Below are 18,361 nucleotides of genomic sequence, written 5' to 3' on the forward strand. Positions count from 1 at the left end.
TAAAATTATGTTATCCACTACACAGAAGGAAACTATCCATGTTTCTGATTTCAAAAAGCATGACATGGATAAATACACAGAAATGAACCCAGGTAGCTGGGGAGTTTAAAATATTATGAAAAGTATGTAAATTATTCAGCAATAAAAACATCAAAGCAGTAGTAACTCTTTATTGTCTTTTAGATTACAAATCTAAGACAGAGCTCTTTCAAACAGTGGGAAAGCTGCAGGATACAAAAGTGACTGGATCCAGCACTTACAGTTAAATAATTTCAAACTTTACTGTTAGGAACAGATTAAGTGGCATATGGTCTTTTCACAATTATTTTTCAGATGACATATAGACTGCAGTCTCTTCACTAAACTCCCTGCTCTCAACTCCCTTTGCTCTTTCATCCTTTTGACCCTAACAAAGCATTTCCTGTCTTTTGCCCAGCTTCTGCTCCAGCATTCTTCCCCTTCTTGGCTAAATGGAAAGTTGCTTTGCATGTGGGAGACTTCTCTCTCAAATTTTTCCAAAGCCTTTAAATATAAGAAATAGAAATGAGCAGCAGTAACATGGCAACACCACACAGTACGCCCACCCCAAATGCCCAACCACAGGTGCGTAATGAAGGTTTGAGGCATGAGTTGCCAGCTCACTTCTGTGGCCTCACTGTAATGCTAAGGATAATGCTGAAGTGATGATTAAAGACTTAACACTACAGTTTCCTTCTCTGTAATGGGGACCAAATCCCAGAGTCTTTCTTTGTGTGAGTCAATTAATCAGCATGAGGTTAAAGATTATTAATGTTTATTTTCATTTTATGCCTCTTTCCACTCTGTTGATCTCTACTGCTCATGGCTTCATCTCTCTCAAGAGGGACTGTAACTGGCAGTCAGGGATGTATATGGAGCATCATGTGAAAAAACAGTGTTTATAGAAATGCATGCCTAATTTAGCAAATACCACATGAATAATAGTAGCAATTTTATCTAAGGGATGAGACCATATTGCAATACACAAATATGTATCTCTGCAAGAAACTTCCTAGGTTTTCTCACATAATGGTTCAGTGGGTTTTAGTGAGAATCCTAAAATGTTAGTATGGCTTCCCACCCAAACTCAAGTTCCATGTTTTAGGAAATTAATTTTCTCTTTGAAATAATAGAGAAGCTTCACTGCAACATCACACGTAAGGGTCAAAGACTCAGAAATATCATTGTTTTAGCTTTAAAAAATTCTACATCACCTAACAGCCTATTATTGGGAAATACCATTTTCTGGTATGTAACACTAAGTAATACAAAATTTGAAAGACAACTACTGTAATTAAAATGCAATGCTGATAGTCCTGTTCAAAAATCCTTACCGTAGGCATCCTTTAAGCAACTTAAAGTGCTCTGAAGTATTAGTATTACTATTTTGTAGTAATATATCAAGCTCTTAGAGCAGAAATATGACCTTCTCCAAGTTTTTCATAATCCTAAGGCCAGTCTATAAATTTTTCTTCTCCTCGGTTTAGCCCCATTCTGACTTGGCTGGGCTTTTTTATTTTTTCCCTGCTGAAATCTGTCTATTTCTCCAAGTCCCACATTATTTAAACTTTTTTTTCACAAGCCAAAATTTCAATATATTACATAGTGTATATTACAGCTATTATTATGAGCAAGCATTTACATAAGCTGTAAACTTATAAACTGTGTAAGGCAAGACAAAGGCTGAGGTTTAGGAGAAGCATTTGGAAAATGCTAAGAGTGTGTTAGGATAATTTAAGGGGCACTGAAGGGAAGAAATACCTGTCTCTAATGGCTTGGAGTACTGGGAAAGAATTCTGGGCAGATGAGGACGATGAAGGCACATTCCAGGTGTGGACAGCTATTCTGACAAAGCAAAATATTTGGAGAAAATTAAACGGTTTAGGAACATCTAAGGAATTACTGTGGTAAACTTGCAGAAAGCTGATGTAGACCACAAGCAAAAGGATTTGTGTGATGGAAAAGGCTTATGTGCAAAGCTTTTAGAAGAGGAAGTTTTTTACAGATTTGAATTTGATGCAACCAGACTCGACCAGTCCAACCTCTTCAACTAGGTTTGGTGTTAGTGGTAAAGTTCTTAGTTATTACCCTGATCTGTTAGCACTCTGAACAGATCCTGTCCTATGCTTAACATTTAAAAAATTAGTACACAACCCAACCCCCTTTCTTCTTGTGGTTATTTTATGCATCATAGTTTTTCCTGTGCACAGGCACAGTGCTTCAAAAAAGTATTCCCACAGGAATTTGTGTCGATTGTCATCCTGGGTGGCTTTGATATACTGCCTGTTGTTCAGTAATGCATGTATGGTGTATGTCTCCTTTGTTCAGATCAGTATGATCAAAATTCTGTTTTGTTCAGCTGTTAGCGTATATATTTCCTATTTTTTTCTCTCTCCTTATCCAAAGCAATGCACCAACTTTACTTCACCTTCTGTTCTAATTCAATTTGTGAATGCAGGCAAGAGAAGGAAAGTTTAAGAGGAAAATTGATAATGTAGCATCTTGTTGAAAAATCTTCTTAAACTGCAAAGTGGGACATGTTATTTTAAAAACACTTTAAAAATAACTTACCATGAGATCACTCGACCAAATTAAAGGAAAAGACAGTTGTGCAGATCTAGTAATTCCCTTTTTTAGCCACACTCTTCTGCTTTAAGAAGAATGTGAATTCTTCTTAAATGGAATCTGCTTTAAGAATTTCTTTTTAATTATTATATAGTATCTCATAGCATTTTATAGCATTTATAAATTGCAGTTGAAATCAAAAGGAAATGCTATAAATGGAAGAAATGATGAAGTTCTTTTACCAGGTTAGGTGTTTCTGTCTAGGAAAGTGTACTGTTCTGGTCTCCTAATAATGAAAACAAAGGCTGCTTAGTGCCATACACTAATGGTAACTTAATGATTTTTGTTGGTCCAGCTATGTCTGAGGTATTTCCAGAATATTAAGAGGTATGAGTATGAGATATCACAGAACTTTCCAGTCTAAAATATCTTCTGACTACAGTGTGAGTGAGCTGATTTAGGAAAGCCTGAATAATTTGAATTCTGTGTTGACTTGCATGCGAAGCTTTAATAAATAGAGTGCAGAGGTTGGTAAAAACACAGACTGTCTTTATATTTGGATGTATACAATTCTGACTGATTCTCTAACCACACAGATGTTGGCATTATCACTTATCTTTCAGATCAATTGGTCTTTAGTTCCCTGTCAGTGTCTCAAGTTGTTCAATATATACAGCTGCCAACTTGTGCTCTATCGTGACCTGCTCAATAGTGATGAGAGTGATGTCCATCCAGCTTCTCCAGGCCTGGGAAATTTTATATCTTCTGAACCTTTTGTTGGCACCTTTTGTTTTCATTTTGATGTGGCAAATTATGTCCTCCATTTTTCTTTTCCTTGGAGTGAGGGTGATTATCTTTTGAATGTCACACGCTATCATTTAAAATATAAATCCTTTGGGACTTTCTTTCTGGTTCCAAGCAATGTGAGTACATTTTGACTGGAGCCCCTTGGTGTATAAGCAGTGAAACAGTGGATTCAGTTCTTACTTCTCTTTCAGAAATATCCAATTAACTTATTTCCATCAGAGACTTCTCATTAAGTGAAATGTTTGGACGCAGTGGTCATAAGATATGAGTAGTCACCAGTTTTGTCAATGTGTTCTTCATGATCAAACACATCTGTTTGATACTCTTGATGCTGAATTTTCATTTTGTATTTTTCTGTAGATTGTACTATTTGCCATCTATCAAACACATGCAGAATGGGGTAACAGAATAACAAAAGCCACAGTCGTATTGCATTGGAAATGGAATAAAGAAGACACAGTGAAATATAAAAAGTCTCATTTCAAAGCTGCAAATATATATTCATCATATCAGTCTGTGGTCTGTCTCTCTCTACAAGCTGAATAATCCATTTTTTATTTGAAGAACTCTGAGCAAAAGCCGGGTGATCTGGCTTGCATTTTGCTTACAGGGCTAGTCTGACTATTCGTTGATCCTTTCCCCTCTGCTTTTACATGCTTGTCTGCCTGTGTCTTTTTCTGAATAGTGTTGTTCTAATTTGCTATGCCAATTTATCTGTATTATGAAAGTCTATTTTTCTCCTCAAAATACATTTTTGATGCATTTCGGAGAGCTGTTCCAGCTTGCTTGTTAAAATGAGTGCGATTGGACTAAAGGGGGAATCCAAAGCAGCACAGCTGCGCTCAACAAACTGTAGGTGGCACCAGCAGACACAGCAAATGCCTCCAATGTCCTGTGAGGGAGAAGTTGACACAGCACTGCGAATTCACTGCAGCGCCTTATGGCAGACTACAAATTTCAGGGGGGCAAGTACTGACCTGTCTGTCTAACCAGTCTTTAACGTCTACAGAATACCAGTCTAAAATGTTCTGGAAATTCAGATAATTGCTTGATATAGCAGCATTCCGACAGCTGCACTATTATTTTCACTGTGAGGTAACTGTCTAATTTCCTTTACTGTCTGTTTTATGTAACACTACAGTTTTATGGCTAATTTTGACTCTTCTATTGTATTCACACATAATGCTTTTTTATTTAACACTTCACGTGTTCTGCTTGAAGATAACAATGAGGATAAACTCGGGAGGGATGTCAGCTGAAAATCCAACCTGGGAGGTATGTCAGCTGAAAACCCAACCTGACATAGTCTTTCTCTTCATATGCTACAGTTTTCCTTAACTTAAAATTGCAGAGTGGATTCTGCTTTCTGCTCTAAGGAGAATAAGGTGTCTCTTGCAGGCATTTTAATTTTTTTTTGTTTGTTTATGGATTTTTTAGTTGTTTCTTTAATATATATTATAAGACATTTCTGCACTATTAGCCAATCGACTGAAATATTGAACTATTTTATTCATTTCTTTCCCATTTTTTGCTCTTCCTGCAAGAAAAAACATACTGGTTTTTGCCTTATTGATCTCACTTTCACTTTAGTGCAACCAGATAATGCAGGGCTGGGTACCGAGGTTTCCAAGGCCAAGCTGATATTATGTAATCTGTTCATGTGCCACTGAAAGGGAAAGCTTGTCAAGTATCAAGTGCATGTAGGTTAGTGATGATTGGGGCAGGAACTGCAAAACCAGGAACATGGCTCACTAGTTGACCAGTTTCCCATTCAGCTATCAAGGGGATGTTAAGTAAATTCCCTTAACAATCTTGTTAAACACACTTTGATTGTAAAGGATGACTGTTGTGATTTACCTCCCTGAGGCCTTAATGTGCTGAAGCAGGCAAGTTGTACAGCTTTGCAGGAGGATATAGACTCCTAAATATAAATTAATAGTATATGATTTTTTTTATCCTGACAGATGCTGGAGTTCTGATCAGCAGTTTTGTACATGCTTTGGATTTTCCAACCTAATTTGGCCATAATTTCTTCCTTCCTATCTCAATAAGTAAAATAAGGTACAGAAATACAATCTTTTGTCCTTAAGGGCAGAATAGTTTCTGCTAGTTGTACAACTCAAGACATACAGTCAAGAAGAAGTATTATTCAGAGTATGAAGCTAAGACTGAAGGGAAATTTAGTTAATGTTATGCTTTCATTGTGTCCTCAGATATGTATTTAGGATTAGATTTTTAAAAGCTTAAAGACAGGTGACAGAATTTTCAAAATCTCCCTCAATGTCTATGGAAAACCTTTTTTTACCAACATGTATAATCAGGTTCTTAATTACTTTTGAAAATTTTCCTTTACTTTTTCTTTGATATATTTTGTTCTGCATCTTTCCCTTGTACAAGCAAAATATTTCTATTCAAAGAAGCCCAGAAATAGGTAAGATGGATGGGTAGTATGGTCTGTTTTATCTGGACTTTGGCTCCCAAAGGTTCTTCAGTCACCAATACTGGGCACTTATCAGGCACTACATTTTTTTTGTTGTTACATTTTTTGTGCTGTGCTACTGTAACCAGCACAAGGGGAGCTTTGGATGGCCACCTCATAAAAGTCAGCAGAAAATCACCCAAGTCTGAGATCATTCAGTTGACGTTTAGTACTATTGTACTAAATTTACTAATGTACTAAAATTAATACTAACTTTGCAGAAACAAAAGGTTCTGAGATGACTGTTAACATTAGATATGAGACCTTAAGTTTTTCACAGACAACTCAGGCATTAGTAGTGATTAAATTCCAAATATCTACTAGGACATTCGATATGTAATAAAACAGATCTCATTATTGTTCTACTTAGTAAATTCATGGTGTGATCACATCTTGTATTCTTTATAGAGTTACTGCTTTCAGCTCAAATATATATAAAACTTTAGGCAGAGAAGTGAATAAGGATGACAAGGATGTCAAATCTATGGAGTGGCACTGGTGTGAGGGAAAACAAGAATTTTCCAAGCTAAACCCCCAAATGTTACAATTTAAAAAAAATAGTAATTATATATATATATATCACAATTAGGGTTCTGGGACATATTGCTATGATGAGAATGTTTGGAAGACTGACAAATCAGTTGAATTGCTAACATTAGCTGTCCATCAGATTTCAAGAGCATACTGAGAGCTTCAGCATGACTCTGATTAGGATCCAAAATTTTCATTAATCATACAGCAGGGAAGGACTTTTAAAACTACAAACAATGCCCAAGGTATGCCAGAATAAAGAAATGCTGGGGTTTATTTTAAATTTACACAATTTTGTGACAGTGAATATAGTTACAGACAGCAGTACTCAACTGCAGAAATACAAAATTGGGTATAACTGACTCAGTAATTTCTTGAAAGACAAAGGTGTGACTACATCAGCCATGATTTTTCAGTGAGAAAAAGACAAATGAAAATATTCTGAGATACATAAACAAAATTATCATTGGTAAAATTTGTAAAATGTTAAATAATGCAGCTGTTTAACCCTTGCAAATTCTTAGCTGGAAAATTGTCATAAGACTACATGCATCAAAAAGTGAAGAAATTGCAAAAGTATTGGGCAAAACAATGAAAACAATTTTAGCTACAGGAAACTGGATTGTAAGGAAAGGTTGCAGAAATTGCTGTGAAGGTGACTGGGGGAAGGCATGATTTAAGGAAAAAACCTATTTAGGAATTAAACCATTTTCCACATCTTAGCCAAAGTTACGCATCCCCATTATGCAAGTTAGTTTGAAACAGGGTAGGAGATCTTGGCTGTAGAAAGCTTAATGAATTAGGCAGCCTATCTTCAGTGCCAGTTCCAATGCTGCTTTGTTCGACATAGCTGAAGCAATGTGAGCAGCTGCAGGAAGGGTTAAAGCTAAAGTGCAGTGAAAATGTCACTGATCAACATCCATTCATTGGCTATTTTCCATGAATGACTTAATTGCACCTGTCAAGACACTGTTGGCTGACACATAATTTCACAAGGTTTCAGTTGTCTGTGCCAGTTAGTGGTTTCAAACCCTAATTTTGCCTGAATTTGAAAGAACCATCACCAGCTTTAGAAGCAGAAAAGCCAGAGGGCAAGTCCAGACAGCAGGGGGACAGCATGAGTTACAGGGGCACCAACTGCCTCCAGCTGTGGGGAACAGCCTCTTTTAGCAGAGGAATTTTGAGGTTTTCCAGTATCAGCAGTGTTCAGCCCATGATCCCATCTTTTATGTCAATAGCTGTTAATAGCTCATGTGTGCTCACATGTTGCTGAGAACCCAGAGGCTCTTTATTTTCCAGGCTGGCAGTTTTTTTGGATCTACTCTGACCTGGCTTGCTGTTAGTGCACAGTACTGAGACTGTCCTGCCAAGACTGATCAATGATCTCCTGCAGGTAATCAATTGTGGTCACCACCCCAACACTATCATATCTGATTTGTCATCATTTTGGGATTAAACAGCCCACAAGGTCTGCTGTTGTAGCAGATTGTCAATAATTCCACATACATGGTGTTAGTACCCTGTTATGATGATGCATTACTATCCCATGCTGTTGGGCTGGGAACATAGAGGCTGCCACTCTGTAAATCTCTTACAATGTCTGCTCTGCTGCCTAATTATTTGCACATTAGGATTACACATGCCTTGGAGAATACTAGAATAGGAAGGAGAAGGTGGAATAATTTTCACTGATTCCAAATCCAGGTTTTCAACTTATGGAAGATAACACTAATAATTTGCTGTGCCTGATAGATTCTGGTCCATACTAGAATTCCAGATGACTGTTGTAATATTGGCTTCTTTTAACAGTCACTGACTTCTGTGTTATGTAGATCATTGCTCTGCCACAGGTTCACTGCTGGAACATTTTTCTATTTCTTTCAGCAAACCTGAACTTTTTAGAGCTAACCCTACCTGTGTTTTCATGCCTGCAAACTAGACACACAAAGACATGAGGTGAGAAATACTTTTGGATGACCAATAGGATACTTTGTGGCATGCAAACTTGTACTAGACTGGAATCTCTCAAAGGCTAGGCATAGTTTTCAGGTGACCTGCAGAGTCATCTCAATATGGCTTTTATAAGAAAGGAAAGTGTTTGCTCTATAAACTGTACCAAAGGCAAGAGCAGAACAATGAAATGATGTGGCCAAGTTATTTCCATTCTTCCTTTGTGGTTTTTATGATTTGTAGACAGGATTACAGTTATAATAATTGCACCTTCTGTCAGAAAGCTGAGGAACATTCCTTTTTATGTGGTGCATGTAGCACTCTGTGAGTTGATGCTTATTGCAGTGGAATGGAGGCATAACTATATACGTGGAATACAGGTGCCTATCTTCAATTACATGTAGATTTCAGTATTTTGAAAGACTAGCCAAATATTTTGGTAATTTTTTCCCCTTGAAAATGCTAACACTTTATTCAGAATTCCATATCCACTGACCCTAAGGAATGAACTGATACTGCTGCAGAAGGTTTATGCACAGAGTTGGGTCATGTTGTGTCCAAACAAAGGGTGACTGGTAGGAAAATGAGCTGTAGCTCTGTATTACCTGTCAGGGACAAGTCAAGTACAGTAATAAGCTGCATTTGAGGCAGCACGGGAATTGAATCTCTTCTATGGTGTTGTTTGTGTAGATGGTTAGTATGTGGCTTTGCTAACAGAACTCATTTGTTGAACAGAATTTATCATTGGGTAGGAAAATAACTTTGTATCATCTGCCTCACGGCAATTTGCAACAAAAACAATGTTTAAGTTGCTCTTCTCAGGAGCTTCTTTGTGGGTGCTCCTTAATGACTAAGGTGTTACTTCCATTTTCTCTGTTACTGAATGGGACATTCATCTTTATGATATGACTGTATTTTTCAAGATTGTTCAAGTCTTTTCAAATGATTTCAGAATGCATATAGTTTTAAAGTTACATGGGTAGACAGAACTATAGATGTCATGAGTGCAGCCACAGACATCTCAGTTACCATGAGGGCTGAGGTTACTAAATAATGAGTTACAGTGCTGTTGTAGGAAGCTCTCACACAGTGCTCAGTGAAGCAGTTTTGAATATTAATAATCTTGCTTGGAGCTCTTGTGACAAAAACATGTTGAGGTGTAAAAGATGAAAGAAGGAAAACAGATTTTTTCAGTATACATAGTACTGAACCCTATGGAAAGCCACACTATTAAAATATGACCAGAGTTGGCCTCTGTCCTGGTTTCAGGTTGTCAAACTCTTAAATCCATATTTAGGCAGCCAATAAAATGATGCTTATTCCCCTGAAGTGTGGAATATCAGCAATTTCCTTTAACTTCCCCCAAAACTGTGCAGTGACCAGGGCCCCACTGGCACCTTGCATAGCTCAGGTCCCTCCCCAGCAATCCAAGTCAGTGTGGAACTGGTGTAGCTCAGGCAGGCCAGAATCAGGTAAAACCAATAAACTTCACTGTTTTATTCAACTGTAGTTGCTTGCATACATTTTCACTACTATGCTGGACAGGTGCAACTAAGTCTTACTCAAAAATATGGCAAAACACACCAGAGAAAAAGCAAGAAAGAAATGGAAATATGTTAGAAAAAAGCTGAGTGAAAAGGAAACTGAGAGGAGAATAAATAGTATTTTGATGAAATCAGAGTACAAAAGGATTTTTCACTCTGACTCTTAGGAAGATGGGCTGAGATAGCTGGCCAAGTATATGGGCACAATAGTGCTTATTGTGATAAATGTTGTTTATGTACAGTCCAAAAGGAAGTAAACAGAGATTGCTTTTTCTTCACTTAAATCCTAAGAGTGAAGCACTTGAACAATTGGTGATCTTAAAGTATTTAAGATTAGTAGGGTTAATATTTCCCTTTAAGAAAAGGCAAGCATCCCCTCACCCCAATATTCATGAAGGCGCTATAGAAAAGAGAGAGATCTGGAACTGATCTAAGGATTGACTTGAGCTCTTTGGCAGTAACTAACAGTGAGCTGTTTTATCCTATCTTACACCTCTAGCAGATTTTATGTGGTTGTGAAATAATGTATATCTATCACAAACAATCTACACAAGCAATTATAATTTTTTTAGCAGTTTAACCATACTGTTTAAAGTTAGCATGTATTTCTTTTTTCCTGTATGTGTTAGAAGCTTGAGAAACCAAATTTATGATTTCACAGTTGTTTGGGGTTTTGTTTCGTTTTTTAACGTGGCTATCCCTAGTTTTCCAATGAAATATTTTAAAACTTGCATTGAATTTCAGTTCTTAATAATAAAAACTACAACATTCTTAATCTGGTGTTAACATAATCTTAACCTAGATCTTCTTGCATAGTCCCTCTGTATTCTTTCATTATTGATGCCTTTAAATTTCTTTCCTAGCTCTACAATGAGAGTTAAGGAAGCCATTCTGACCAAATGGCTGTAATGTTTCACTTGTTCTTCCAAGGGGTTGTTTGATTTTACCTCTATAGAGCAGATGTGTTTCCATTTAAAATAAAGTGCACTGGCTGCACAACTGTTCTACATAAATCTGAGGGCATTTAGATATCTCATAAAAGCGTCCACCACACTTTTGGCTCTATTGTAAAAATGAGGTTGGGTGCCCTCCTTTCCAATTGTCTTTTGGGACCAATATGAGCAAAATGAGTGTTTCAGGGTTCATTTTACCAACTGGAATTAATTTCTGTAACTATCTATGGATATCTGTCTTTCTGTCCTTGACTTGATGTAATGTTACTACTAGATAAAAGTAAGATATTTTATTTAAAGAACATGACAGAACTTTATTTCTTTACAAAGAATACTCTAGTACTTGCTAGTGAGCAGTATGTGCTCTTGTTTCCTGGGTTTATTTAATAGATGTTTGTCTTTACATTTCTTACCTGAGGGCAAAATGGCAGCTGAGGGGGAAAAATCCTCAGAAATGAAATCAAAGGTATCATTCAACGTTGAAAATCAAATGTATAGTGCCTCTTGGAAAATAATGTATTTCAGAGGTTTTCTTTGCCAGAATTTAAGGAAATGTATAGGCCATTACCACATATAGCAAATGATTGTAAAATTTCACTGCTATGAGGAAGACTTCTAATTACATTGCCATTTACAGAAATTACATGTAAAGAATATACAGAGAGAGCTGTAGGCTGTTATTTGTACACAAGTATTTATCTGTGTACAAATACTTATTTGTATAATAATATTATCATTTATGAAGTTATGTCTTACCCACAAAAATGATCATAAAATAATCTGATTTTATTAATATTTTTAGATTCAAGTATAAACTCTAGACAGTTGTCTGGTTTTGTTCCTAAAACCTAGATTAATAGGTTAGTAAAATTGAAGGTTCATTTATTTTTTTGAACTCAGATTCAGTTAGAATTATTGGCCAAAGTCCAAATAAAGTTTTGCCCAATTTTTGTACATTCAGGTAGTTTCTTCCATCCATTGGACAGTAGGGTTGGAAACCATAAGTGGTTCAAGCTACTCTCTTCCATAAACTACTTTATTTTTCTTCCCCAGGTCTGGGCATTAGCTTTGTAACTACCATACTAATACATAATTTGAATGCTTCAGAATAGAGGTTTGTGGTTTGGATTTGTATGACGAAAGATTGTCTGCAGCACTGAAATGCTGTTCAACAGGAGGCTGATTCCTTGGTTTGGGTTCAGGTTGCCTTTGCTTTAGACTGAGATGATATTAACTTTTAAGGACCTTTTTCCTTCTTGTAGTTGCACACACTGAATTCTTTGAACAAATAATGGTTTTTCTGATGGTTATGTGCTACTGGAAACTCAGTTCCTAGTAAAGTGTGCAATAAAGCTGCCTTCCAGTGTGATCTGGAACAGTGTCATAGAAGACAAAAAAAATTTACTTCAGTGTTTTTCAACACAGCAACATTCTGTAAACTAGTCTGTACTAGAAAATAAAGCTAAATGTTTGAAGTGCTCTATTTATGCTCTAGAAAGGCCTTCTACATGCTGCTGGTACAAATCAGAGCCTATAACATAACAGAATTGAAAGGGAAAAAAAAGGGAAAGGTTGGACTGGAATTGCATCTGAATATATAATGTAAATGAAGGTCTCTCAGTCGGAACTTACCTTATTGTCCTATTGCTGCTTCCTTTTTATTCTTTTTGGTCAGGCTGGTATTATATTGATTGTCACTCTGAGTTTTTTGTTTGGTTTTGTTTATTTATTTTTCCCCCAAAGCCTTTTACAAGGAACTTGTATACATATTTCTTTATGTTAATCCTTCTAGGAGCTTGTGGATTTCTTTTGGGAAAGCAGAATTTACATGTAGTCATTTTTAGACATTATGCTTGTTAAAATGGTTTCAAATTTGAATCTTTAAAATGTTTGTAGATGATGCCCATATGGTATTAAGAAGGCTAATTAATCAGTTATTTTAATAACCTGAAGGGAGTTCAATAAATTTCTTGCTAATGCATTTTCTAAATACTATCATATTTATACATTTCACTGAATTATTATAAAATGACTTGTTCCCCTGACATACCCTTGTGAAAAGTAGTAGCTCAGCTGATCTTATCAAGAGGGTAAGGTTAAATTAATGACTGATTCAGTCAGTATTTCACCCTTCATTAGCACTGAATTAATTTATTAAAGAAATGAAAGATCATCATGAGTGGTTTAATGTGTAAATTTCATTTTAAACATGCATAGGTCCTTATCTATTTACAGAATAATTGATTAATGGTGATGTTTAAAAAATAAGTACCCTTCACAAATGGCTGATCATGTTAAATTGCAAGACCTTCCCTCTAACCTGGTCTGTGGTAAAAGCTAAAAACATGCACAGATTAGTAAATTTGGTTTTAAAAGCAAGGCGCTCTGTTTGGAGTAAACATTTGCTATGTAAATAGTGTATAAATAGGATATGGTAATTTTAATGAATCCGTAGCATTTCAGTGTTTCAGAAGGTGGCAGTGACAGGCCTAGAAATTATTACTATGGTTTTACTTGCAAAGACTGGAGAATAAGATTCTCATCTACTTCCATAATAAATGTGGAAAGAGTGCTTTCCACACAGATTTTTTTTTTTAAATCCACTCATGTATTTGAATAAATGTATGCAGTCTTGGACTGTGCTCTTATAAATAGGATAAGGTCAAATAGCAGGGCAAGAGGTCTCGAAGATATTTCTTAGATTTCCTTAAATGATACTGGTGACTCACTAGGTCTTCATTCTTTTGAATCAGTTTTGAACCAATATTTCTTGAAGTACTAGTGGGAAGTTAGTGTGGGAAGTGCTCTTGCAGATGAGACCATATGCATGCATGAAAGTTTCCCCCGTTCTCTCCTCAAGAGTAAGATTTGGAGGTTTGGATTTTTGCTTTGCCTTGGTTCACTTCATTCCACCTACTGCACCTAAAAATGAATCCTGTATCTTGATTATGGTAGCCATTTGGTTTTTTGAAGAAATGGGAAAACTCACTCTTGTTTAGTGTTTTGTCATGTGAAGTCTGTTGAATTGTATCCTTAGTATGTTTACAGAATTGTAAAATGAAACTGTAATCCATAATTCAATCTACAAAATTATTTCTTTAAAAACAGTCAATGGTGCTGTCTTCTATTATTCTTATTAAATACATGTAGGTCTTGCAAATAATCTTTGTTGTGTTTTAAATTATGTCAGGCCTCATAAAAGTATTTTTGGGGTTTTTAGTAGGTTTTTTTTGCTTTTACTAGATGGAGATTTTTTTGATAGAAAGATGTTTCTATGCGTATAATTTATTTTGTGAAAGTCAACACAAAGAACATGCTGAATATTCAATATTTTCTTTTATTGGATCAAATATGCATATATAAGTCCCCTAAGACTCTGAATACATAAAAAGGCTGCGTGTAATGGTGCACTTATCTGGTTAAAATCCAGATACTCTGCATAGCAGTTTGTTCTGTTCAACACCATCTGGCAGCTGCAAGAGTTATATCTCCAGGTAACCTTCCTGTTCCTTCACTAACACCATCCAGTGTGTCAGAGCTGAAATGGTTTTTGTGGTTAATTTACTGACAGCAAAAAGGAATGCATGCAATTTCTTTCAGGAAGTTGCTGTTGAAATTATTCTGAGTTACTTCATTTGACAGCAGAATCATGAAAGTGACCTTCTTACTGAAATAATTCTTATTATTGTTGTGATTAAATAAAAGGTGCTAAAAAGAGGAGTCCTTTGATATGATTTCTACAGTCTAAATATAGACACTGTAAAAGCAGGCAGCAGGCTTTTGGAAAAAGACTTGGAAGGAGCAATGAAACATTCAGAAAACCTGAAAATTTTTAGGTATATTTTAGGATTAAATGTTGCTGGTTTTATGCTGCTCCATCTGCTTTCATATTAGAGAATCTGAAATGAGACAGGGAGGAAAAAAAATCTTCAAACGTTTATTGGACCAATAATTTTCAACTGATGTGTTCAAATGTGTTTGTATACCAACTAATTTCATTGACCATTACTGTACTAAAAAAAAAAATAATTGGCACAGTAATTTTCTATATAAAGGTGAAGAATCTTGTCAGTTTTTTCTTCACTTCAAGTTCATTGCATGGACTTGTTTGTTTAGACCAGAACTGGAGATGGGATTTGAAGGAAATTAAGAATATTGTGACAGGGAGCAAAGGGGACATAAGAAATATTTGGATGATAGTGGAGGGAGAAATGGAACTCTCTTGCAGAAAATTAGATTACTTATACCTGAACTGTACCAGATGTTGACCTAAAACACTTTGTCGGCCACAGTCTGATTTGCAGACTCAGTTCCCCAGCTCTGAGTGTGCAATGGCTGCATTGTCCACACGTGGATGTGCAATTACAAGGACAAACCTGTATGCAAACAAGAAGGTAGCTGGGAACTAACACACATACTGTGATTATTCAACACTTTGAAGCAGATTAGTCCGTTGTTACTATGTGCACATGGCAGCATAGCAGGTCCCTTTCAGCAGCAGAGAGAGCTAAGCTGACAAATGTCAGTGTAAAACTAGCTTTGGACTTCCTGCTAAAGTTCATTGTAAAATGCCAATTTCTATCAATCTGTTTATTCTAATTCAGACCCTGGTGTTTCAACACCCACTGCTCTAGGGTATAATGCCCTCTCTGTGGCTGCTCAGGGACTGAGCCATAGACTAATTTAATCAGAGCACCGTGCATCTCTAGGTGCATATGGAATCCTGTGGGATTCCACCAGAGAACAGGGTCATGGACAAAAATGTAACTTCCTTCGGTGATGACCACACACTTCTTGAGTGAGAGAATTTGGATTACTGTCTCAAATCTAACTTGGATGCTTTCTTTTGTTCTTTGTTTTGCCTTAAAAAAAATAAAGCAATTCTGTGATAACATGGTTCTTTTAAGAATATCTTCATCACTACAGTTTAAATTGATTTTACTATCATATCACTGAAGCAGCTGTGTAATTCTATAGTTACTGTTATATATTAATAATCCAATGATGTTGAATTTAACTTGTGAAGTCCATCACAAAAGAAGGAAGAAAGTAGAGGCAGCATGTCAGGACATGTTATATCTTTGAATTGTATACCATTCTTTGTCTAATGTGCATTTTTATGCAACCTTAATTGGAATGAAATGTTTATAACAAATATTTAATCAGGATTCAGTGATTAAATAGGCAAATTTAATTTTGCTCTCATTATTTTTTCCTAGGTAATCAATGCAGATGTGATTTAATGACAAAGTCTAACTGAGTACTTTCATTTTGTAAAAAGGAAATTAAAAGGAGAAAAACACTTTTTAAATTAGAAGTAATGACACAGTCACAGGACAATTCCTGGGGATTAATGGCTATCTAAGAAAGCTGAAGTCTCAAGGCTTAGCTGTGGGCTGTTAACCTCAGGTGGTCATTAATTCTTCAAGTAATGCTCCATGCCCTGATCATTATTACAACTGAGCAGGGATGGAGCAATAAGTTTCATCAATTAAACCATCAGCAATATTTTTAACTGTGCATTTTTCTCTCCCATTTGGATATTCTGACACAAAGTGAAGAATCAAACTACTGATAGTATCCAGTCAAATCTTTGGTGTTTTTCTTAGTTTGATCTGTCACTGAGGGCATGCCACATTATGTGACTGCATTTGTTAACTCCACACATTGCTGTCCTGGTCGCTGTACTGCACACACATTAAATATACATATATATATATGTATACGCCCCCAGGGAGCCTCAAAACTTACATGGATTCCTGTTCTCTCTCTCTACCTCAATAACAATGCAGATGCCACTGCCTTGACTGGCATCAAAATTATAGTGCAGGTCTTGCCTTCACCATTCTACATGTTAATTTCCCCATTTTTCTGCGCAATAAAGTTGTAGATAAACCTTATTTTGATAGTTTCTTTGAAGCTGTTCTCTGGCCTCATTAGTCAAAGGACAAGCAATACAAAATCCCTTACAACCAGAACTTGTTGAAAACAGTGTAAGAACTTGTACCATCATACCACTGACTTGGTGTGGGGTTTTTGATACAGCTCCATGCAGTGAATTCTCGTGATCTGCAGCCTGAACATTGCTCAGTTCTGGCAAGAGTCAAAAGATCTCATGCTATTGCTTTCAATTTGAGATGAATATGATTACCTGATAACATCATGTTAGGTAGGTTACATTTGCTGCTATGAATTGCATTCAAACACATTATGTAATTGATTCACATACTGAGAGTCTACAAATACTCCCAAGTCTTGGCAAAGCATGTGGTCTTTTCTAAAGACACTCACTAAGTGGTTCAGAAAAAACTGTTGAAATGCTTCAAAATTCTACTGCTAAAGCATTTCAGCCTGTGAGTCAAAGGCAGATTACCAGACAAAAGCAGCTAATCCAAAAATCAGCAGTTTATGGCTGACTGGAGCAAACAGGCTAATGAAGCATGCAGAGCTAGATAGGTCTCAATAAGATGCTAATAACAGGTCTGCAAAGAGGTGAGCAAGCCAGTCACAGCAAGCCAATTTTAGAGAGACTTCCTATGAGAAAAGGACCAAAGATTGCTGGGAGCATACCCTAATTAGCAAAATCATTGTCACAGTGTTATTGTGATCATGGAGAACCCATAGAACACAGGTAGCATCTGCTGGTTTAAAGTGCACCATGAATGAGATTGTGTGGCCTGCAGAATAGGCATATGAAGGTTAAAATGTGTTATGTTTCTTGTTGCATGCAACTCTGAGATTTAATTTATTAGTTCCATTTACTTTAATGCAAATGAGAGTAAAATAATAAATTATTCTCAAATTAATGTAAAACAATGAAAATTCTGGGGCAGCTTTCATTCTTTAAATGGATTATTATAGTTAAATGTTGATAGGATAAATGCATTCAACAATTATTCCACTGAATAATCAATCTTGTATTGTAGTTCACTGCTTATCAAAATAAAGTTCTCTATCTTGAAACAGTCTGTTCCAAAACTTGCATTTGTGGTTGTGATCTGCTCTAGTTACTACATGGCAGAATAAATTGTATGCTTACATGTTTTACCATCAGCATGTTGGTAAACCACTTCATATGCAGCATAAACATCAATGGTGGGAAAGTTAGAGTTACACCTGTTACTGTCCTCCCTGCCTACACCATCCATCTTTGCTCTGTGTCAGCCATAATGTTGTGAAGGTAGAATTTCTATTTTTAAATTTCTTCCTGAACTGGTGTTTAATAGAATCCTTCTCCTTCTGATATAGTCTAGCACAGTCATTAGTGAGGAAAATAACAGTTGCACTTCAGTGATTACTATCAAGGTCCCAGCACATTGGGCTTGGGGGGAAAGAGGAAGAACTCCATGTGTTTGAATCTCTGACAAAAGAAGTGTGGTTTAAAATGAAAAATAAGCCTAAACCTACTTCTGATCCATCTATTTACAGCTATTTCACAGATTTTTGTCTCATACCCTCATCTGATCCTGTTCATACGGGCAGCATAGCACAGTATGGGCAGCGGGTCTGAGAAT

This window comes from Pithys albifrons, chromosome 9 (genome assembly GCF_047495875.1).
Source record: "Pithys albifrons albifrons isolate INPA30051 chromosome 9, PitAlb_v1, whole genome shotgun sequence".
NCBI lineage: Eukaryota > Metazoa > Chordata > Aves > Passeriformes > Thamnophilidae > Pithys > Pithys albifrons.